Here is a 24,055-nt window from a genome sequence, read left to right on the forward strand (position 1 = left end):
TGGTTAATGAGAATTTTTTAAAAAGCAATCAAATAGAATTTATGAATGTGAATGCCTAATCTATTTCTTATTTGTACCTTTTTCATTTTGTTATGGTAAATACAAAAATATATGCCCAACTTTTAAAATAAGAGAAATGAAAATCACCAGGCATTTGAACTAAATGAATTGCTACAGCTGGGAAATAAATCTAATTTGGAGACTTTTAGCAGCTTTGACAAAAACAGAAACATATTGGGCTATATTGTACCTTTGTCTAATAATATGAAGTAAAAAAAATTTATAAGATAAAATAATATTTAGACTAAATTCAAAGATGAGTTGCTGTGTGGCCCTTAGATAATGGGATGCAATATCTCCAACTACAATTTTATGAAATTATGCAAGTGTTCAAAAGAACTTTCATGTAGATTCTAAATGAAGCCTTGAAGGTATAAAATTAAATTGTAACTCAGTGAAGGCATTTTATTGGAAATATAGTGTGAAATTGTATAAGAAATTTATTTTTTGAACTACTAGAATTAGAACTACTAATTCTGTAGTTCTACCAAGGCAGAAGTTTATGCATGCTTACAAGTGTAACATATTGTCAAGGAGCTTCCACCATTTCTGGGTAATTAATTTCTTTTTCATCCCTTTCTTCTCTTTTTCTCCCATTCAAGAAAGAACATCTGGTGCAAATTCTGGGGACATTGCCATGGGAATTATCTTAACATTGTCTTAATTTAGAGAAGAAGGTAAATAATTTGCAAAATTCAGCTATCTAACCAATATTGACATCAGATTAGTTCCAACATGAGCTCTCTTCCAAAATGGTCCTTCTTTCTTCTATCCCCATGATCCCTCTCAACTTAAATACTGAATTGTTTAGAGTCTATGTTTAATTTTTAAGAGATGAACACTGCAAAATAGAATTACTATTAATGAGATTCAAAATATTATTGATAGTTTAATTTCTTAGTACAACCTTTTCTCATTAAAAGAAATAGAAACTATGACCTTCAAGAAACTACATGCCTTGATTGTGTTCTTGTCTTAAGCTTAATCTGATCTGCCAGTTACGGTTGAGTTGATAACAGAAGCTTTTCAGAATCCTCTACTTGCATTTTGTGGGAGTTAAGATAGAAAGAGTAGTCCAGCAACAGCCGCTTCTCCCCAGAAGTAGGAGGAGAGGAGAGAATAACTCAGGAAAAACTACAATTTCCCTACATAGTATCACAAATAAACAAAAATCCTAAATCCATGATTTCATCACAATTTCCTCCTTTTGATATTTTCCCAGTGGTGTCAAATATGAAACAGCCTGAACTCATATTAGATTTGGGAGGATCAGCATGGAGTAAGTAGAAAGGGAAATGACAGAAATATGATTCCTATTATTACATATAGAGGAGTATAAAATTGTCTATAATTTTGTATTTAAACATTAAATTTCACCTGTTTATAGTATGTTTAATTAAATAAAGTCCTTAAAAATAAGGTCCTAGAATGTCTTCCAATGTATATAATTCTGAGAGTTTTCCAAAGGACATGCAAAGAATTGTAGCTCCATTGGCCAAGACACTGCTTTAGTTCAACAGAATTTAGGGAACCTGAAAGAAGAACCAGGTAGCATCTTCAGAGTCTCCCTTTCAAATATCAGATGTCTCAAGAGAAACCGTGGAAAATGTCAAAGGGTATTTTCTGACACTGGAAAGTATGAGACACTATTTTTGACTGCAGGGCAATTTAGCCAGGCACTTGAGAAAGCTGGAATGAAGGAATAAGAGTTGTCTTTCAGAGATGGCCAGAGAGAAAGTCATTCCTCTTCAATGTTGGCACGAGCTATGAAGGTTCCTGGCAGTTAGGCTAATATTTTTCCAAAAGAAAACCATTGAATCTATCCATGCATATAGACAGATATTTGGTTGACACTGCAGAGTTCTGTGCCAACATGGAAAATACAATTTTAATGTTAAAAAAATATTAAAAATAAGTGTTAACAGTTAATTACCTTGATCATGAAAAAACTTTATTAAGTCTTTTAAAAAATATCAAATTTTCCATAATATTTTTCCTTGATAGTTTAGCCAGGATAGATTAGAAGAAAAATAAGCCAACAATTAACATGATAAAATAAACTACCACGTAGTGTTCAGCTTAGAACCAGACCAAAGGAACTCAAGGGTTATTGATGGAAAGGAAGAACAAATGAATGAGTAAACAATCTATTTGATGGAGCTGTTTTATATTTCAATTAATTGAGGAAAGTTTTCCATCAATTGAGAAATTATACTTTTGACATTTTTTAGGCATATTGCTCTTTCTGGAAATTATTAATATTAGTCAGTAGGTTCATTTGATTGTATTTTAAAAAAATATAAAGCCAATTCCTGAGCAGAAATTGTCTTCCTTTTTGCTCTATCTGGAAGGCATAGATCCTATTCTTTTGTGTAATGGTAACATGTCATTTGAATATACATAGGAAAGAAGAGAAAAAAGACTTGGTGTACAGCCCTATTTTCTACAGTTTATGGCTGGAGTTCAAGTAACACCAGACTTTGACAGAGGTGCCATAGTATAGACATGGAAGAAGCATTAATGGGCAGTGACCTGGAAACATGATGTAGCTTGGTGCTCTGTTTATGGAGTGAGATAAATAAGAGAACTGGTCTGCCCTATAAAAGGACTTCCATTACCCCTACCTTTTTTTTTTTTATGATGTAAAAGAGAACAGATCAAGATCAGTGGTGGAACTGATGCCATAACTTCTTTGTTCCTCAAGGTACTAGACTGAAAAACTTGACCTCACAATTTGAAAAGACATTATGTGATTCTGAGAGCTGTCCAACAGACAAGTGGTCTATAATTTGACAGATAAATGGTTCTCATTTGCCATCAAAGGAAACAGTAAACCCACAATTATATAAAGAACCTCCACCCAAAGCTCTGCGTTTAAGATGAATCCATCTTCTTGATTTCAGGAAATGGAGGCTCAGAACCTTGGCAAACTTCACTGACAAGGGCCTGGTTACATTGGCACCTGTTCTTCAGGCTTCATGAGTTTCATGGATTAGCATGAAATTTCCCTTTTACCACTTCTCTGTAATGGTCTTTTATATAGGGAGACACTCTCAGATTTTGCCTGATGTCTGGCCCAATTATCTTAATTTTATTTTTACTTATTTTTGACTGTGCGGGATCTTCATTGCTGCACATGGGCTTTCTCTAGTTGTGGTGAGCAAGGGCTACTCTTTGCTGCAGAGCGTGAGCTTCTCATTGCTGTGGCTTCTCTTGTTGGCCCAATTATTAACAGAACTTGTTTCCACTCTCAAAATGGACCCAATTAGGACAATAAATTATATGGCCATCTCATGTCTTATTGACCTACTGTGGAAGTCAGTCTCTCAAGGGTTTTCCATGAACACTGAAATCTGCCTCTATCCTAAACATCCTAGACTTGAAGACATCATGGGTACTACAGATAATTAACTAAAAAAGGAGAACTGGGACAGGATATATCAACTTTGTGTGACTATGACTAGGTCAATTGCATTTCCTGGCCTCAATTTCCTCATGTAAAATAAGGATGTTAAAGTAAAGCCACTTTCCCTGGTGGCTCAGATGGTAAAGAATCTGCCTGTAATGCCAGAGACCCAGGTTTGGTCTGTGGGTCAGGAAGATCCCCTGGAGAAGGGAATGGAAACCCACTCCAGTATTCTTGCCTGGAGAATTCCATGGACAGAGGAGCCTGGTGGGCTACAGTCCATGGGGTCACAAAGAGTCGGACACAACTGAGGAAATTTCGCTTCAACGTAAATGAACGTTTTAGCAATAAATGTCACCTTGTCTAAAAACCAATACAGTTTTAGTCCTCTACTCATTTCTCCAGTTCACTCCTATGGCCTGGGCACACTAGAAGAAAGGTCAAGTGTCACAATTGACTCAAAGTCAATACTGCAGTCTAATAACCTCAACCATTATGAAGTTTCTATAGATTCTTTATCACCATTCTAATATTCAAAGAAAAAGATTCTGAGGTCCCAAAGACATTCAGACCAGCCTGAGGTGGGCAGAGCTTCTAGGCTGCTGTGTACAGAAAACTCTGGCCTTCTGCTTTATTGACTACGTCAAAGTCTTTGACTGTGTGGATCACAATACTGGAAAATTCTTCAAGAGATGGGAATACCAGACCACCTGACCTGCCTCCTGAGAAATCTGTATGCAGGTCAAGAAGCAACAGTTAGACTGGACACGAAACAACAGACTGGTTCCAAATAAGAAAAGAAGTACGTCAAGGCTGTATATTGTCACCCTGGTTATTTAAGTTATATACAGAATACATCATGAGAAATGCTGGACTGGATGAAGCACAAGCTGGAATCAAGATTGCCGGGAGAAATATCAATAACCTCAGATATGCAGATGACATCACCCTTATGGCAGAAAGTGAAGAAGAACTAAAGAGCCTCTTGATGAAAGTGAAAGAGGAGAGTGAAAAAGTTGAGTTAAAACTCAACATTCAGAAAACTAAGATCATGGCATCTGGTCCCATCACTTAATGGCAAATAGATGGGGAAACAGTGGAAACTGTGATAGACTTTATGCTTTTGGGCTCCAAATCACTGCAGATGGTGACTGCAGCCATGAAATTAAAAGACAATTACTCCTTGGAAGGAAAGTTATGACCAACCTAGACAGCATATTAAAAAGCAGAGACATTACTTTGCCAGGAAAGGTCCATCTAGTCAAAGCTATGGTTTTTCCAGTAGTCAAGTATGGATGTGAGAGTTGGACTATAAAGAAAGCTGAGCACCAAAGAATTGATGCTTTTGAACTGTGGTGTTGGAGAAGACTCTTGAGAGTCCCTTGGACTGCAAGGAGATCCAACCAATCCATCCTAAAGGAAATCAGTCGTGAATATTCATTGGAAGGACTGATGCTGACGCTGAAACTCAAATACTTTGGCCACCTGATACGAAGAACTGACTCATCTGAAAAGACCTTGATGTTGGGAAAGATAAGGCAGGAGGAGAAGGAACAACAGAGGTTGAGATGGTTGGATGGCATCACCAACTCAATGGACACGAGTTTGAGTAAACTCCGGGAGTTGGTGATGGACAGGGAGGCCTGGCATGCTGCAGTCCATGGGGTCGCAAAGAGTCGGACACGACTGCGTAACTCTGAACTGAACCTATTCCATGTTGTCCCTAAAGTATCATGCCTGAGAACAACAATGTTCTCTTCAACTTCCTGGAAGACCTGACTCTCATTTCTGAGAAATACAGGTACATAGTAGACATATGTCACCATTTATGATTCTACAGAATTAGGGAGGTTCACGTCTCAACCAACCCAACTTCCATCTTTTGCAAGCATTCATTTTGCACTCTACCTCTTCCAAAAGGATTTGCATTTGCTTCATCTCATTGGTAACTATAATATTGTTAGTTTATTTATTAATTTTCTTTATGATCCAATAATCTCTACATAATTACTAAGGGCAATTGCCAGGTCAGAGATGCAAAATGAAGTCAGGATCTTGGCAAGACAATATCACGCACAAGATAAAGTTTTGGAATGGGGTGTGAAGGAAGAATCAAGAGAAAATGAAGGATGCTCTGTAGAGAAAATGGAACAGACAATGGAGACAAGAAACTACAAAAGTCAAGAAACAGAGTCTTTGTAGTTCTCAAAGGGGATGATTTGACCTTATCATATGTCCTTTGTTTTTCAGTTTTCCTGTACCATTTCAATCAGCCCTCTTTTCATTCAACGTCTGAGTTTCTATTCTTTGAAACCAAATAGTCCCTCAAGACCACACAAATCCCTGTTCAATATACCTTCTAGTATAACTCCAGTCTAGGTGAGTGTATCAGTAAGACTCCCATTAGCAAATAGATGGAACACTCAACTTGAAGACTTACCAAGGTGTGGGGTATTAGTAGAGCCACAGGGGACAGTACAGAAACCCAAGGTTGGTAATTGCACAGCATTTACCTCACCGTACCTGAAAGCACAGAGGAAGGGAATGGTTGTGCTATGCTTAGTCTCTCGGTTGTGTCTGACTCTTTGCTACCCCATGGACTGGAGCCACCAGGCTCCTCTGTTCACGGGGATTCTCCAGGCAAGACTACTGGAGTGGGTTGCCATCCCTTTCTCCAAGGAATCTTCCCAACCCAGGAATTGAACCAGGGTCTCCTGCATTGCAGGTGGATTCTTGACCAGCTGAGCCACCAGGAAAACCCAAGGGAATGATTACTGGAACTCAAAAGGAGAGAGTCCAAAGCAAAGAAACACCTTGAGTGTTTCAAGGTGTGCACCTTGAGGAGCAGTGATTTAGGTCAAGGAACAGAGCTAGCCCGAAGCAACCTCTCAGAGAGGGACCAGGGAAAATGTATCCTGACCTCACTTCTCTGCTTCCAACACTCTATTGGTGCTCCCCATTGGCCAAGCTCCACCTGAAGAGGGCAAGGAAACCTATCAGTGTTGTCCACGCAGCTCCCTGTCCCGGGGTAGGGATGTCTGCTTCATTGATGTCTATGTTGATCTAAATTAATGTCTGATTGCAATTTCCTGAGAAGTAGTTAAACCTCCCATACTCTCAGTTCTGAGTGAGAAAGCACTGTCTGTCTGGAAGGTGGGGTGCAAGTCCTGCCTAGTCAAAACGCATGTACAGCAGACCTCCCAGAGCATCCTTCCGGCCCAGCAAGGCCAGGGGCTGCGCTCGCCCATCTGCAGTCTGCCTCTGGTGTGTATATGTCTGCCTGGAAGGAGAAGCCTGCCCGAGAGAGGGAGCCGTGGGCAGTAATGAGAAGTGGCAGCCGACTGTGAAATCCTGCCACTGGCCAGTGGCAACTGGAAACAAGGCCGAAAATAGCTCAGGCGGAATCCCGGCTTCAGGACAGGGAGAGAGATTGCTTTTACCAAGAGATGTCCTTTAAAGCCATTTAGAGAACGTGTGGAAATGGTCTTATTGTGTTATTTTTATTCCAAACATCCATTCCCAAAGAAACCTGAGCCACAATGCCTTTCTGGATCTCTGGGGAAAACGGGACTCTTCTGTTGGTGTGGAGAAAGCTACGTAGAAGGACTCAGCAGATGACAATTTACAAGAACCAGGGTCTAGGACAAAGCTGCATGTGAAACATGAAGAGAAAATGCCATCTCATTCTCAAAACTCCTTATGTTTCTTCTTGTGGAGTATAAAAGTATCTCTTTCAATTTTATTACCCGATCTTCCTAAAGTAGATCATGTTTTCAGTTCTTGAATTCATTCTATGAAATCCAATGTGACTGCCTAAGGAATAACTGTATTTTCTCCACTATCTTTACCAACCTCTCACAACTGCTCCCTGAAAATCTTGAAAAATTGCATTAAATATTGATATTTGTGCTATTTTCATCACAAAAGCAGTATCACAAGCCTCAACGTGATCACCAGTTCCAGAGTGTACATTCTGAATCAATATAATTCAATAGACTGGTATTGAGTTTCTTCTGTGCGTTAGACACTCAGAATACTAAGATGAGTTTTAAATGACCTGACCTTCAAGGAAATGGATGCATAAACACATAGGGTTATAATATAGTATAATAAGTAAACTAAGACCATATTTTATAAAAAGTGAAGTCATTGTATAAGAGAAGGAATGATCAAATCTTACACAGGCAAACAGGCTTCCTGGAGTAAATGTATGAATCTAGCTTTAAAAGATGAACAGGAATTAGGAGGTAGCTAAGTATGGAAGGGCATTCCAAGCAAAGGAAAGTGTATGTGCAAAGGATAAGAGGCCTGAAAAAGTAAGTTGTGTCTTCAGAACTAGCAACAAGTTGGCCCTGCTGAACCTCACCCACTCAGGGGAGAGGCTGGGGAGGTAGGCAGACACCAGGCAGTTAGCAAAGGATGATCAGCAGGGGTGCGTGCTAAGTAATCTAAAATGGCATTTGCAAATGGTTTCTTTTCCGTTTTTATTGGGCTTCCCAGATGGCAGTAGTGCTAAAGAACCCGCCGCCAGTGCAGGAGACATGAGACATGGGTTCAATCTCTGGGTCGGGAGGATCCCCTGTAGGAAAGCATGGCAACCCACTCCAGTATTCTTGACTGGAGAACCCCATGGACAGAGGAGCCTGGCGGGCTACAGTCCAAAGGGTCACAAAGAGTCAGACATGACTGAAGCAACTTAATTACATTTAATAATTAAATCAGAGTGTCTCTCCCTATAAAAGTGTCATCTCAGTTCTATTCTAAAATCTGAATTCTTAAGTGGGAGGGAATGTGGCACTAATTTCATCATGCTGTGAGTTGACTATCACCTGTGTGCCCCCAGGGGCACGAGTCACTTAAGATAACACAGTCTTTCCTAGAGTCCTGATAAGGAAAGGAAGTACTGCTACCAGGCTATACAGAAACAGCAAAGGATAATTTAAAGCAGAAGTGTGAGATGGTCACATTCCCATTTAGCAAGATCCCCATGACAGCACTGTGGATACTGGGCTGTTTTGAATGGTGAGAGGCACAGTGTATTAGATTCCTAAAGCTGCTGTAACAAATACCATAGATAGAAACTTACTTTCTCAGAGTTCTGCAGGCCAAAAGTCCAAAACCAAGGTGTGAATGTGGCTGCACTCCCTCTGGAGGCTCTCTGGGAGAACCCTTTGCCTCTTCTAACTTCCTGCGGCTGTTGGTAGTCCTTGGTTTGGCTTATGGCCATATCACTTCAATCTCTACCTCTGTCTTCATATCACCTTCTCCTTTCTCTGTTTGTCTTTTCCTCTCTGTCTCTTGTAAAGAAACTTGTCACTGCATTTAGGCCCCACCTGGGGAATGCAGGTTGACTCATCTCAAGATCCTTAACTCAGTTATGTCTGCAAAGATTCTTTTTTTTTTTTTTCCAAATAAAATATCACTCACATGTTCTAAGAATTTGGACATAAACATATCTTTGGGGAAACTATCATTCCACCCACTTCACAGAAGAATCCTATTTCTCAACCTATGATCAACAGACAAGCTGCCTTAGGATCTCCAGGAATGCTGCCCTCTGTCCTTTGCAAACTGCTGGACTAGAGACATGGACTCAGTAAGAGGATAGCAGCAACCATGAGGATGACCTTGTGGTATGGGTGTGGGAGCCAGAGTTAGAATGGTCAACACTCAGTGGGGACTTGTAAGTGGAGGGGAGGAGGATGAAGGTGAACATACTGACTCCCAGGTGTCATCACAGGACCTCCCCAAAAGACAGGAATACAGACAGAAAATGTAGAATCCCAGCCGTCTCTGGGCTTGTAAGGACTAGTAGGATCATTTGTCCAGCCCTTCAGAATTTTCCTTTCTGTGTTCTTTAACTAACAATCCTGCAGCTTCTGTTTAAGCAAGTTACTTTGCACAGTCTGATTTCATTGTTGACTGTTTCTTTCATGAGCTTGGAAACTGAATGCAGGAAGAGGCCATGATTGTTGGGCTCTCTGTTGTTTTCCCAGCATCTAACTGAGTGTCTGGCATATAGAAGATGCTCAATACATATTTTTGAAGGAACAGATGAATGAATGAACAATTCCAGTGACTGGAAGATGTGGGGACTAAGGATTGGAATGGGCAAGACTAATCAAGGGTTATTACAGTGGCTACTCTTCAATTCAGAGCAACTATACTTGTAAATTCCTCTGTGTGCAGTCACTTATTTTGTTCCCCACATTGAGCCTAAGGCTTCTTCTACATGAAGATTTCTTTCAAATACTTTGAAGAGAATTTTTGTGTCCCTTGAGACTCTTTCTCCTTGGCTGGATGTGTTCATCTTCTTTGACCACATAGCCTGTTTTAGGACTCTACTACCTTCTCCTTGTTCTCCTTTCACATTCTTGACTATCTGTGAGTGTCCACCAAGTTCTCTGCACCAGGGTTGTGTAGTCGGTAGGACACAACATTCATGCACTCACAGTCTAGTTTATCCTTGTCTCTCTAAAGTTATTAAAGATGGCAATCCCCAGAACTAAGAGGAGCAGATACCATTTCCTTCGTACTAGATATGTGCTTTTTACTACTATATCTAAATAAGAAAATAAACTCTTATTTACTCATGATGTTCCCTATTGTCTGTACCACGATGGGCCATGAATTAAGTGGTTTCTCTTTTTGGTACAAGGATGTCTTAGTCTGCTGGGGCTGCTATAACAAAATAGACTGAGTGACTTAACAGAAATGTAGTTCTGTTAGTTTTGAATCCTGCGACGTTCGTGATCAGCATGCCAACATGGTTGGGTTCTGGTAAGATCCCACTTCCTGATCTATGGATGGCCACCTTCTTTCCCTGTCCTTGTGTAGCAGAGATAGAGATCATTCTTCTCACATCTGTTCTTATAATGACACTAATCCCATTCACAAGGGTGCTAACCTCATGACTTAATTACCTCCCCAAAACCTCACCTAAAAATATCATCGTATTGGAGGTTAGGAGTTCAACATTGGAATGTTGGGGCAAGTCAAACACTAGTTCCATAGCATTGAGCACACATAGAATTTGAAGTACACTCAACATTCAACACTAGAACCTTCCATCTCTTACAGAATATATAATTACACCCTGTAAAATGGTAGTGCAATGAACAGAAATGAACCCCAGCAACCTGGAGGGGAGGGTATCTGTTCAGTCATCTGTGAGAAGCAGGTGCTGTGTCAAGGCAGGGAGAGGAACCAGCTTCTTGGAGGCTCAGGTTGCATCTTGTGTTCAGGGAAGCACATCAGAGTCATATATAGAGTGAAGCCAAAGTGATTGTTTTTTTTTTTTTTTTTCTTTTCTATAGTTTTACGTGTTTTTTTTTTCTATTTTTATAATAATGAAATAAACTTCAAATAAAACAAAAAGAATTCAACCAAACTATTGAAACAGTTGCAATGAAAGAAAATTCCCTTTAGTTGAATTCTTTTTATTTCATTGCAGGTTTATTTCTAATTGTTCATTAATAAAGCTCCAAGCTTCAGAAAGGATATTCTCCTTTAAGGCAACACAGATGTTTGACTTAAAACTCCATTTTTGTGACATTTCAATATTGGTATCCTCATTTTTTACTAATGAAATTATAAGAAAACAATCTGCTTGTCCTACAGCAATTTGGCTGCAGTTCAGAAATGTTTTCATTAACATGAAATAATACATTCTGCAAATCTAATTGCAGGAGAATTAAACATACTTACCAAATAGTCATCTGTGATCCAACATGAAGGATAAGCTATAGGAGAACAATACCAGAAAATGGACAGTAGCAAGAGATTCTAAGGAATGTCCACACACCTCTGTTGTGGTCATTTTGGGTCTATTTTGATATTTTTAAGTAAAAGTCTGAAATCTTGTACCTCAATTTTTGGTATGAAATGACGTTTATTTGCCTCTCATTGTACTTCAAGAGTAGTTGAAGTAAATAAACGGAGGTAGTTTGCATTATAAGCGTTTAGGTTTGTCAATTATAGCTAATCTGTTGGAGTTATAGCCAATAAACAATGGTTAGAAAAAAGGCAAAGGTACCAATAAAGATTTAGTGAAAGGTTGGTATGGGTATATTAGGAATGCACAGGTAAAACTGGTCAAAACTTTTTGGTTGTTTTAATTTGCCTGGGTCTTCCACTTTGAATTAAAACATGTAGTCAGTCAGAGCACTTGGCTCTAGAACTGTTTTCATTCCCCAAATGCTGTTGGATTGTCTGTTCCCCAGTGCCAAGTCCAATGACAGGTATATAGTAAGTGCTGAATATCTGTAGAATGAATAAAACAAGTGAAGTAAGGAACAAAAATTTCAACACTTCCTGATTTTCCCAATAGAAGTACACAGGTCAGTAAACACTTCTAAGTTCTGACACCAGTATTCCAGGGACAAAGATTTGGCCCACCCAACAGAAAGCTATCCTTCACATTATAAACCGAACACTAAATGAATTGATCATTATTCTTCCTTGCTAATGATGCTAGCATATAATTAACATTTAGTCTAAACATATCCTTTATAAAGATATCTGCATATTTAAAATTTTCTGTTGTGTGTAGAATGTAATTTTATCTACAAATGGTTTCCAAACTAGACTGTGACACTGATAATTGGATAATTGTCAGTTGGATAATTCAAGTATGTTCAACTGATCTCAATCATTGCAGGTGATTTGGAAATTCAGTGATACTCTTTGATAGTTCCAGTCACGTCCCACACATACATCTATCTAGTCCAAGCCAAAAAGGTTGCAGCAAAAGGGTGTGTGTGTGTGTCTGTGTGTGTGTGTAAGCACTTGTGTATTTTTTTTCTGTTTGTTTATTTTACTAATGTTAATATCTGTCTGTCAGTCCTAGAGGAATTTTGCACCTTCATTTGTTTACATAAGCAAACAAATAATCATAGAAAGTCAACCTAGCCATATAGAATAGATCTGAGTATATCTTGAAATAACATTCTTCTTCAAATTTTCTTAGTAGCTTCCAGCATGCTCAAGGATTGCCAGGTTATGATTAACCCTCTTAGCTCAGTTCCCATAATTATGCAATGTGTTTTAAAATGCAAGAACAAATAAATGATGTCACAGAGACAAAAACTCTGCAGGTAAAAACTAGCATAAAGCAGATAAGGATTCTCTGGCTGGGATACAGAGCTCTAAAACCTCTAAAAGTAATTAAACCTTACTCTGAAAACACTGTGTTTCAGATGTGAACTGCCCAAACTTGTTTCTGAATAGATTCACTTTATGTCCACAGAGGGGTTTCTTTAGACATTTAAAATTTATTCATAGAGTTTTAATGCACTAAATTCATGTTCATGCAGTTTAATCATGAATCATTGAACTACTTTAGTGCTTAGTCCATTCATTGATTTGAGAGCCTACACCTTAAAATGTTCCTTTTCTTCCACTTAAAGATGAAAAAAAGACTATTTCTGCCGATGGCTATTGGATCACACCATTTAACTAAAAACAGATCCTTTGCTTACCATGCACACATACATGGTAAGATGGTTTCCTTAATTGACTAGTTTAGATCAATGACTTGGTGTTGATGAGGTGCACATATTGGCTAGGGAGCAGGAAAATGAAGTTGGGGTGTTAACTCATCTCTAGTGGAGGAAGAATAGGATTAGGAATCAACAGATTTGTAGCTAATCTTGGCTGAGCCTTCAAACAGCAGCATAACTTGGTCAAAGAAGGACACCACTCTTGAGCCCTCATTAAATTCTCACGACATGTTGAGGTAGGCTTAGGTAGGCACTACTGGTATCCTCTATTACAGGAGAAAGGAGTGAGATATTTGCCCCGAGTCAAGTTGGAGGTTAGGGGCAGAGCCAGGATTCTTCCTTGAACTAGTTGGCTACTGTACTGATACTGTGATCATGGACTTAAAAAAACTTTTTAGAAATTATTTATTTACTTATCCTGGCTGTGCTAGGTCTTAATTGTGGCACGTGGGGTCTTTGTTATGGCATCGGGGATCTTTTAGCTGCTGTATGCATGTGGGATCTAGTTCGCTGACCAGGGATCAAACCCAGGCCCCCTGTATTGGGGCCTGAAAGTCTTACCCACTCAACCACCAGAGAAGTCCCCATAAAAGGACTTTCAAAAATATAAAGAGTGATTATTCTGACATAAGGAAAGTTCAGTAACCATGTTCATGTGCCAAAAATTGGAATGGGTGTAGAAGGAATACACAGGTGATGATGACGATGATGGATAATTTTAGGGGTAATCACCATTTGATTTTGGAGTAGGAAATGGCAACCCACTCCAGGATTCTTGCCTGGAAAATTCCGTGGACAGAGGAGGCTGACAGGCTATAGTCCACGGGGTCACAAAGAGTCAGACATGACTGAGCAACTGAACATACATGTACCACTTGATTTTAAGGAGTAGCACATATTAGTTAAATGAGGCAGTTAAGCTAAACATAGTCTTACCATTATCATTCAGCAGTTGCACTCCTAGGTATTCACTCAACTGATTTGAGAATTTATGTTCAAATAAAAACTTGCATAAGAATATTAACAGCGACTATATTTATAATCACCAAAAACTGAAAGCAATAAATATGCCCTTCAAAAGGTGAATGAGTAAACAAACTGTGGTATGTCCATGCAACGGATATCATTCAGAGATAACATGAAATGAGTTATCAAGTTACAAAAGGCATGGGATGAATTTTAAATGTATGCTGCTGCTGCTAAGTCGCTTCAGTCCGACTCTGTGCGACCCCATAGACGGCGGCCCACCAGGCTCCCCCGTCCCTGGGATTTTCCAGGCAAGAACACTGGAGTGGGTTGCCATTTCCTTCTCCAATGAATGAAAGTGAAAAGTGAAAGTGAAGTTGCTCAGGCGTGTCTGACTCTTAGCGAGCCCATGGACTGTGGCCTGCCAGGCTCCTCTGTCCATGGGATTTTCCAGGCAAGAGTACTGGAGTGGGTTGCCATTGCCTTCTCCGTTTAAATGTATAGTGCTAAGTGAAAGGAGCCAGTCTGAAAAGGCTGTACCTTATATGATTCCAGTTTTCTGACATTCTAGAAAAGGCAAAATTATAGAGAGAGTAAAAACATCAGTAATTTCTAAGGAAGAGTTAAGTAGATTCAGTTCAGTTCAGTTCAGTCGCTCAGTCATGTCCAACTCTTTGCGACCCCATGAATTGCAACACGCCAGGCCTCCCTGTCCATCACCAACTCCCGGAGTTTACCCAAACCCATGTCCTTCGAGTCAGTGATGCCATCCAATCATCTCATCCTCTATCGTCCCCTTCTCCTCCTGCCCCCAATTCTACCCAGCATTAGGGTCTTTTCCAATGAATCAACTCTTTGCATGAGGTGGCCGATGTATTGGAGTTTCAGCTTCAACGTCAGTCCTTCCAATGAACACCCAGGACTGATCACCTTTAAGATGGATTGATTGGATCTCCTTGCAGTCCAAGGGACTCTCAAGAGTCTTCTCCAACACCACAGTTCAAAAGCATCAATTCTGCAGCGCTCAGCTTTCTTCACCGTCCAACTCTCCCATCCATACATGACCACTGGAAAAACCATAGCCTTGACTAGACAGACTTTTGTTGGCAAAGTAATGTCTCTGCTTTTAAATATGCTATCTAGGTTGGCCATAACCTTCCTTCCAAGGAGTAAGCATCTTTTAATTTCATGGCTGCAATCACCATCAGCAGTGATTTTGGAGCCCAGAAAAATAAAGTCTGACAGTGTTTACACTGTTTCCCCATCTATTTGCCATGAAGTGATGGGACCAGATGCCATGATCTTAGTTTTCTGAACGTTGAACTTTAAGCCAACTTTTTCACTCTCCTCTTTCACTTTCATCAAAAGGCTCTTTAGTTCTTCTTCACTTTCTGCCATAAGGGTGGTGTCATCTGCATATCTGAGGTTATCGATATTTCTCCTGGCAATCTTGATTCCAGCTTGTGTTTCTTCCAGCCCAGCATTTCTCATGATGTGATCTGCATATAAGTTAAATAAGCAGGGTGACACAGGCAATTTCTTGGTGTGATGAAACTAATCTGTATGATACTGTAATTATAAAGGCATGACATTGTGTGTGTGTCAAAACCCAAAGATCTTCACAGCACAAAGGCCGAACCTTAATGTATGCAAACTTAAAAATTAGTTTAAGAAGTTGCGGGCTTCCCTGGTGGTTCAGACAGTAAAGAATCTGCCTGCAATGTGAGAGACCTGGGTTTGATTGCTGGGTCGTAAAGATCCCCTGGAGAAAGGAATGGCTACCCACTCCAGTATTCTTTCCTGAAGAATTCTGTGGACAGAGGAGCTTGGAGAGCTACAGTCCATAGGGTCACAAAGAGTCAGACACAACTGAAGTGACTTAGCATGCACACCTGCATGTATATACAGGGATTAGTAGCCATCAGAGTGAACAAAAGAGTTCAAAATGCAGTACTTGGATGCAATCTCAAAAACAACAGAATGATCTCTGTTCGTTTCCAAGGCAAACCATTCAATATCACGGTAATCCAAGTCTATGCCCAGACCACTAATGCTGAAGAAGCTGAAGTTGAATGGCTCTATGAAGACCTACCAAACCTTCTAGAACTAACACCCAAAAAAGTTGTCTTTTTCATTATAGGGGACAGGAATGCAAAAGTAGGAAGTCAGGAAACACCTGGAGTAACAGGCAAATTTGGCCTTGGAGTACAGAATGAAGCAGGGCAAAGGCTAATAGAGTTTTGCCAAGAGAACGCACTGATCATAGCAAACACCCTCTTCCAACAACACAAGAGAAGACTCTACACTTGGACATCACCAGATGGTCAACACCAAAATCAGACTGATTATATTCTTTGCAGCCAAAGATAGAGAAGCTCTATACTGTCAGCAAAAACAAGACCAGGAGCAGACTGTGGCTCAGATCATGAACTCCTTATTGCCAAATTCAGACTTAAATTGAAGAAAGTGGGGAAAACCACTAAACCATTCAGGTATGACCTAAATCAAATCCCTTATGATTATACAGTGGAAGTGAGAAATAGATTTAAGGGACAAGATCTGATAGACAGAGTGCCTGATGAACTATGGATGGAGGTTCGTTACATTGTACAGGAGACAGGGATCAAGAACATCCCCAGGAAAAAGAAATGCAAAAAAGCAAAATGGCTGTCTGAGGAGGCCTTACAGATAGCTGTGAAAAGAAGAGAAGGGAAAAGCAAAGGAGAAAAGGAAAGATATACCCATTTGTATGCAGAGTTCCAAAGAATAGCAAGGAGAGATAAGAAAGACTTTCTCAGCAATCAATGCAAAGAAATACAGGAAAACAATAGAATGGGAAAGACTAGAGATCTCTTCAAGAAAATTAGAGACACCAAGGGAACATTTCATGCAAAGATGGGCTCAATAAAGGACAGAAATGGTAGGGACCTAACAGAAGCAGAGGATATTAAGAAGAGGAGGCAAGAATACACAGAAGAACTGTACAAAAAAAATCTTCACGACCCAGATAATCACAATGGTGTGATCACTCACCTAGAGCCAGACATCCTGGAATGTGAAGTCAAATTGGACTTAGGAAGCATCACTACGAACAAAGCTAGTGGAGGTGATGGAATTCCAGTTGAGCTATTTCAAATCCTGAAAGATGATGCTGTGAAAGTGCTGCACTCAATATGCCAGCAAATCTGGAAAACTCAGCAGTGGCCACAGGACTGAAAAAGGTCAGTTTTCATTCCAGTCCCAAAGAAAGGTGATGCCAAAGAATGCTCAAACTACCACACAATTGTACTCATCTCACACGCTAGTAAAGTAATGCTCAAAATTCTCCAAGCCAGGCTTCAGCAATATGTGAACCATGAACTTCCAGATGTTCAAGCTGGTTTTAGAAAAGGCAGAGGAACCAGAGATCAAATTGCCAACATCCGCTGGATCATCGAAAAAGCAAGAGAGTTCCAGAAAAACATCTATTTCTGCTTTATTGACTATGCCAAAGCCTTTGACTGTGTGGATCACAATAAACTGTGGAAAATTCTGAAAGAGATGGGAATACCTGACCACCTGACCTGCCTCTTGAGAAACCTGTATGCAGGTCAGGAAGCAACAGTTAGAGCTGGACATGGAACAACAGACTGGTTTCAAATAGGAAAGGGAGTACGTCAAGGCTGTATATTATCACCCTCCTTATTTAACTTATATGCAGAGTACATCATGAGAAATGCTGGGCTGGAGGAAGCACAAGCTGGAATCAAGATTGCCGGGAGAAATATCAATAACCTCAGATATGCAGATGACACCACCCTTTTGGCAGAAAGTGAAGAAGAACTAAAGAGCCTCTTGATGAAAGTGAAAGAGGAGAGTGAAAAAGTTGGCTTAAAGCTCAACATTCAGAAAACTAAGATCATGGCATCTGGTCCCATCACTTCATGGCAAATAGATGGGGAAACAGTGGAAACAGTGGCTAACTTTATTTTTCTGGGCTCCAAAATCACAGCAGATGGTGATTGCAGCTATGAAATTAAAAGACGCTTACTCCTTGGAAGGAAAGTTATGACCAACCTAGACAGTATATTGAAAAGCAGAGACATTCCTTTGTCAACAAAGGTCCGTCTAGTCAAGGCTATGGTTTTTCCAGTGGTCATGTATGGATGTGAGAGTTAGACTATAAAGAAAGCTGAGCGCTGAAGAATTGGTGCTTTGAAACTGTGGTGTTGGAGAAGACTCTTGAGAATCCCTTGAACTTCAGGAGATCCAACCAGTCCATCCTAAAGAAGATCAGTCCTGGGTGTTCATTGGAAGGTCTGATTATGAAGCTGAAACTCCAATAATTTGGCCACCTGATGCAAGGAGCTGACTCATTTGAAAAGACCCTGATGCTGGGAAAGATTGAGGGCAGGAGGAGAAGGGGACAACAGAGGATGAGATGGTTGGATGGCATCACCAACTCAATGGACATGAGTTTGGGTAGTCTCCAGGAGTTGATGTTGGACAGGGAGGCCTGGTGTGCTGCAGCTCATGGGGTTGCAAAGAGGCAGACATTACTGAGCGACTGAACTGAACTGAGTATATACAAGTATATTTCCTTGTTCTTCACCTGAGAGAGCCCAGAAGCAATGACATCCCAGCAGCAAGGAGCACTCCTAGTGCCCAGATATTGGTTTCTAACACCACGTTCCAAGAAAAGGAACCAGGGCGCCTCAGGGATATGTGGCCCTACAATACGGTTCTAGCACTAGGTCAGGAAAGACACAAAATAGTCCTGGAGCAACTTGTAGTTCCAGAAACTTAGGAAGTATTAAAACACACAAACACTCACACACACACATATACACACACACTGACGGGAATGTTGAAGGCATACAAGAGCCAACTGTAAGAGCTCCCAGTGGCCAAATCTGGAAATTTAAGCAATAAAATAAACATGTAGTGTTAGACTAATATAATCCAATGTATAACAACAGACATCTATGAGTCCATGCTAATATAAGTAACTGAATAAATAAATCGGGCAAAGAGACAAATCTCTCATGCGGAAGAATTCCAAATAGTTTATGTAGATACCACACCCACAAGGAGGTGGAACCTCTTTAGTGCTGACGATTCGTCATGACTTCCTTATAAAGAGTACAGTATGAGGGGACATATATATGCCTATGGCTGATTCATGTTGATGTTTGGCAGAAACCAACACAGTTCTGTAAAGCAATAATCCTTCAATTAAAAACATAAATAAATTTTAAAAAAGTACAGTATGGAAGGAGCTTAACACTGGAGAAACATAAACTAATCAAACAAACCAGGTGATTGAGATGGTGTTGACCAGCTGCAATAGGTCATGTTGATAGAGTGGACCCTGCTATGACATGATGCGAGTGATCCTTGTTGTGATCCTCCTCAAAAATCAATCACGCAGTCTAATTATTAGGAAAACATCAGATGAATCTAAATTAAGTCACATTCTACCAAATACTTGGCCAGTACTCCTTAAAAACAAATTAACTCTGGGAAAATCCTCACAACCAGAAGATTAAACAGATACAACAAGTAGGTGTAATGTGGTGTCCTGCATGAGATCCTAGGATAGAAAAAGGACATTAGGTAAATACCAAGGAAATCTGAGTAAATTCATAACTTTAGTTAATAATAATATATCAGTATTGATCCATTCATTAATTATAACAAATGTAGCATACTAAATAAGTTAATAATAGGAGAAACTGAGTCTGGAGTATATGGAAACTCTCTGTACTATCTTTGTGATATCTGAAAGATACTGCTTCTCACACCATAAATAATTTTTCAGTGTGAGGATAAAATGTGTAATCAGACACAACTCAGTGAAAACAATTTATCTCCTTGGATGTAATGATATTAGTCACAACTACTTCCTACAGATGAATATAGGTGTTGGAAAGGGATTTTTAAAGGCAGAAGTATATTTAATTTATTGGCTTAAATAAACAATATTCATTTTCAGATAGTTGCCAAGGGCAAAGTACTATATTTAGTTGTGTGACTAGCCATCCTCAGAATTGCTACTATTAGAAGTTCAGTGCTGAACTAGAGTATCCTTTTCTTGGAGATGGCTTATTAGTTGACTTATTTTACAATGAAACCTATCACAGCCAGGGTGTAACTGTTTCTCAGCCCTTCCAACAACCCGGTGAGATGCCTAGTCTGATGGATGCTTGCAACAGGAGTTATGGAAAGGAGTGTTTGAGCTTCTGTATTGTTCTTGGCCCTACAATATGGTCAGTGAATAAACCTGGGTCTTCCCCTTTCCCAGCCCTGTAAAACAAGATCAGATGAGTAAGTGTGAGTTGAAAAGAAAGCATGTGCACTTATCACTGCCTTACTTTACCCTTGCTTGGAAGTAGGTCTGAGAGGAGGATGGCAAAATAAGAGCAACAACTAACACATGCTGCATATATATCCTGTGTCAGGCATGGTGCCAGGTTCTATACTGGTGGTCAGTTCTCATAAACTGTGGGCAGTAGAGTCTTATCCTTAAGGTTTTAAGGGGGCCCAATAAATTGCACTCCTATTGACAGCTTTAATTCTCAACAACTTGAGATATAAGACAAATGAGTGACAGGTGGAGATAAAATCACACTGTGACTGATAAAGTCTCTCTTACAGTGCTGGAGAGAGAGGCAGTTAGTACAACCATTTTTGGAAAATTAAAGCTGAACAAATGCATACTTCGTATGCATGCAGGCTAAGTCACTTCAGTCGTATCCTACTCTGTGTGACCCTATGAACTCTAGCCTGCAAGGCTCCTCTGTCCATAGGATTCTCCATGCAAGAACACTGGAGTGGATCGCCATGTCCTTCTCCATATGTGTACTTTATGCCTCAGCAATTCCACTCATCGAAATATAACCGGTAAAATGTGTATGTACATATTCAGTGAAAGATATATTCCAGAATGTACATAACAGCACTATTTGTAAAACTGGAAAATACCCCAGTGCCCAACACCAGTAGAATAGATAAATAAATCTTGGTATATTCTTGCAATGAGTTATCATACAGCGATAAGGAAGATTAAACTACAGCCAAATACAAAAGAGTACGAACAGTGTGATTCCATTTAAGTTAAGTGCAAAATAGGCAAAATGAATCTGTGGTTTTAGAAGTCAGGGCAGATGTTGCCCTTGAGTAGGGTGGGAACAGTGACTGGGAGGGACCAGGCATGAGGCTTCTCAGGGTGCTTCTCTGTGTGTGTGGTTGTATTAAAGATAGAGAGCTACACACATAAGCAGTGTTCATTTTATCATGTACCTTATACTTTAACAGAAAGTTTTCTTTAATCCTCTCTTGCTCCCACCTCCCTATCTAGCTACCACTTCATTCCTCTCCTTTTTAAGACAAAGCAAATTTTTAAAAATACTTTTTTGATATGGACCATTTACGATATTGCTTCTGTTTCATGTTTTAGTTTTCTGGCCTCGAAGCATGTGGGACCTTAGCTGCCCAACCAGGGATTGAACCCACACCCCCTGCATTAGGAGGCAAAATCTTCACCACTGGACTTCCCTGGTGGCTCAGACAGCAAAGAATTCGCCTGCAATGGAGGAGATACAGGAGACATAGGTTCAATCCCTGGGTTGGGAAGATCCCCTGGAGAAGGAAATGGCTACCCACTGCAGTATTTTTGCCTGGAGAATTCCATGGACAGTGGAATCTGGAGGGATACAGTCCATGGAGTTGCAATAGCGTCAGACACAAAGGAGCAACTAACACTTTCACCACTGGACCACCAGGGAAGTCCCCAAAGCAAATGTTTTTGAAAGAATTGTCTTTCTTCAATGTCTCCATTCTCTCTTGGACCTGCTGCAACAAGGCTTTTTGCCCTAGACTCTCTATAGCTCCTCTTATAAAGATTAATGATGACTTGCATATGGCTAAATTCAATTGCCAACTTGCCTCATCTTACTAATCAGCAGCATTCCATACAAATGATTACTGTCTATATTTACACCCTCACTCCCCTCTCTAGGTAAACTCATCAAGTCACATAGTTTTAAATACTATGTATATCTTTATGATTCTCAGACTTTTATATCTTTTGCCCAAATCTCTTCTTGGCACACCTAACTTGTATATCCCACTGCTTACTCAACATCTCCATTTGGAGATCTAATGTGTGCTGAGCTTATTTGCTCAGTCATGTCCGACTCTTTTCAACCCCGTGGACTATAGCTCACCAGGCTCCTCTGTCTGTGGGGATTCTCCAGGCAAGAATATTGGAGTGGGTTACCATGCCCTCCTCCAGGGGGTCTTTTCAACCCAGGGGTTGAACCCAGGTCTCCCGCATTGCAGGCAGATTCTTTACTGTCTGAGCCACCAGGGAGATCTAATAAACATCTCAAAAGTCTGATATCCCCCAAATCTGCTCCTCCTCCCACATTCTTCTCCTGTTCACAGCACTTCTTAGCTCTACTGCATCCTTCCAGCTGCACAACCCCCAAATCTTGGAATGATCTGAGATACTTCTCTTTTTCTTACATGTCTAATTCATGAACCAGAGCTGTTAGTTTTACACTAAAAATACACCTAGAATTTGCACACTTTTCATCACCTCCACTGGTACCATTCTGGTTCAAATCATTATTTCTTACCTCCTTATCTCTCATTCTCCTAAATGCTTCCCTTTTGCCCCTCACTCCCTCACCCCTTGTTTCTGCACTCACTACCCTACAGTTGATTTTCTACACAAAGGATCCTGAGAAATAATGATTCAAATCATGTCCTTTGCTCCAAACCCTCCTCGTGGTTTCCACCTCACTCAGAATAAAAGACAAATTCCAAATTATGCTATTTTAAACTCCGTATAATCTGACCTCGCTTTCTCTCCCAGATCTCATCTCGTGCAACCTTCCCCTGCTTCAGCCACCCTGGATTTTTTGTAGTTCTTCATACAGTCCATCTATCCCCTTGAACCTGGGCATTTGCACTGGCTGTATCCTCTCTCCCTTCTCCCAAAGTACACATGATCTGCATTTTTATTTTCTTCAGTCTTTACTCAAATGTCACCTTTTTAAAAAGAGGATTTCTGTACCATCCTGTCTAAAATTTCACACACTTATCCCTCTTTTCTGCATATGTTTTTCCTCTTTGGCACTTATCACCCTCATATGTGAATGTTTGTTTGTTCATTTGTTTATTGATTGATTAGTTGCCCTTCTTCCCACTAAATTTCGAGCTCTGTGAAGACAGGCATTTTTAGCTGTTTTGTCTCTTTGTGCTCCAAACCCAAGACACCATGAGAACATATCCATTCAATAACTAACTGCATGTGACATTGCAACTCTTATCATAAACTATATCCCTCTTCTGGTACAGCATTCCCTGAGAGTCTGTTTTCTCTCGCAGAAAAAGATTTGTTTATTTTTATGATTCAACCAAATTTACCACTAGTTTTTATAGGACTACTGGTATGTCTTCCAGGATCCTGAGGAATTTGCTTCGGAGTCGTGAACATGGGAAGCTGAGCCAGACTGCAGTTTTCAACCTGATCCTGCGGTCATACAGGTCTGCTTGCTCACGGGATCTGTCTGCTTGTCCACTGGAAGGCTCCAGAGCGGGTTCTTCCGCACTGCCTAGGACCGTAGCCCAACATGTCAAAACCGTGAGACTGCCATCTGTTCAAGTTATGTAATTTGAGATCTGGAACAATTTTCAGTGTGGGATTTGCTGCCCAAATAGAATCATTTTCAGAAAGAAGATTAAGCTTTCTTTGCTGGGAAAAAGAGAAATTACCAGAAAAGTGATCATTTCACTGAGTATAAATAAACCTTGCTCCAGAATATAATAAATGAGAAAGGCAAATTTGCTTCATCAATATTTTCTTGCTTTAAAAATAAACACAAGGTGACACTCTAATTTTGTAAGTGCAAAATAAATTCTAAATGGAAAAATGGAATTATCAATTTAACAGATCTAAATTTTGTTTGGAGCATTAGCTTGCCCTATAAGACACTAAGCAGAATCAGGGGGTGAGGGAAGCCTTGATAAGCTTATTGATATTATAGAATATGGACTTTCTTCCTCGGAGAGAAAGATACCTGATCCACCATTAGTGGGACAGAAGGCTTGATTTGTTTTTCTAATAGAACTTATG

The 24,055-nt window shown here is 40.0% G+C and overlaps 1 protein-coding gene across 1 annotated transcript in view; it reads left to right on the plus strand.

The window, feature by feature from the left end:
• The window catches only part of PRKCH (protein kinase C eta), a 365,028-nt gene extending 341,265 nt beyond the window's left edge, over positions 1-23,763 (plus strand). Inside the window, exon 14 of the transcript XR_014059378.1 lies at positions 23,383-23,763. The gene's annotated coding sequence lies outside the window, so the exon portion shown is untranslated. The remainder of the gene's footprint in view (positions 1-23,382) is intronic.
• Positions 23,764-24,055: the final 292 nt, after the last annotated feature.

The sequence above is a fragment of the Giraffa tippelskirchi genome, chromosome 7 (genome assembly GCF_054371585.1).
Source record: "Giraffa tippelskirchi isolate mGirTip1 chromosome 7, T2T-mGirTip1v1.2.pri, whole genome shotgun sequence".
Taxonomy (NCBI): domain Eukaryota; kingdom Metazoa; phylum Chordata; class Mammalia; order Artiodactyla; family Giraffidae; genus Giraffa; species Giraffa tippelskirchi.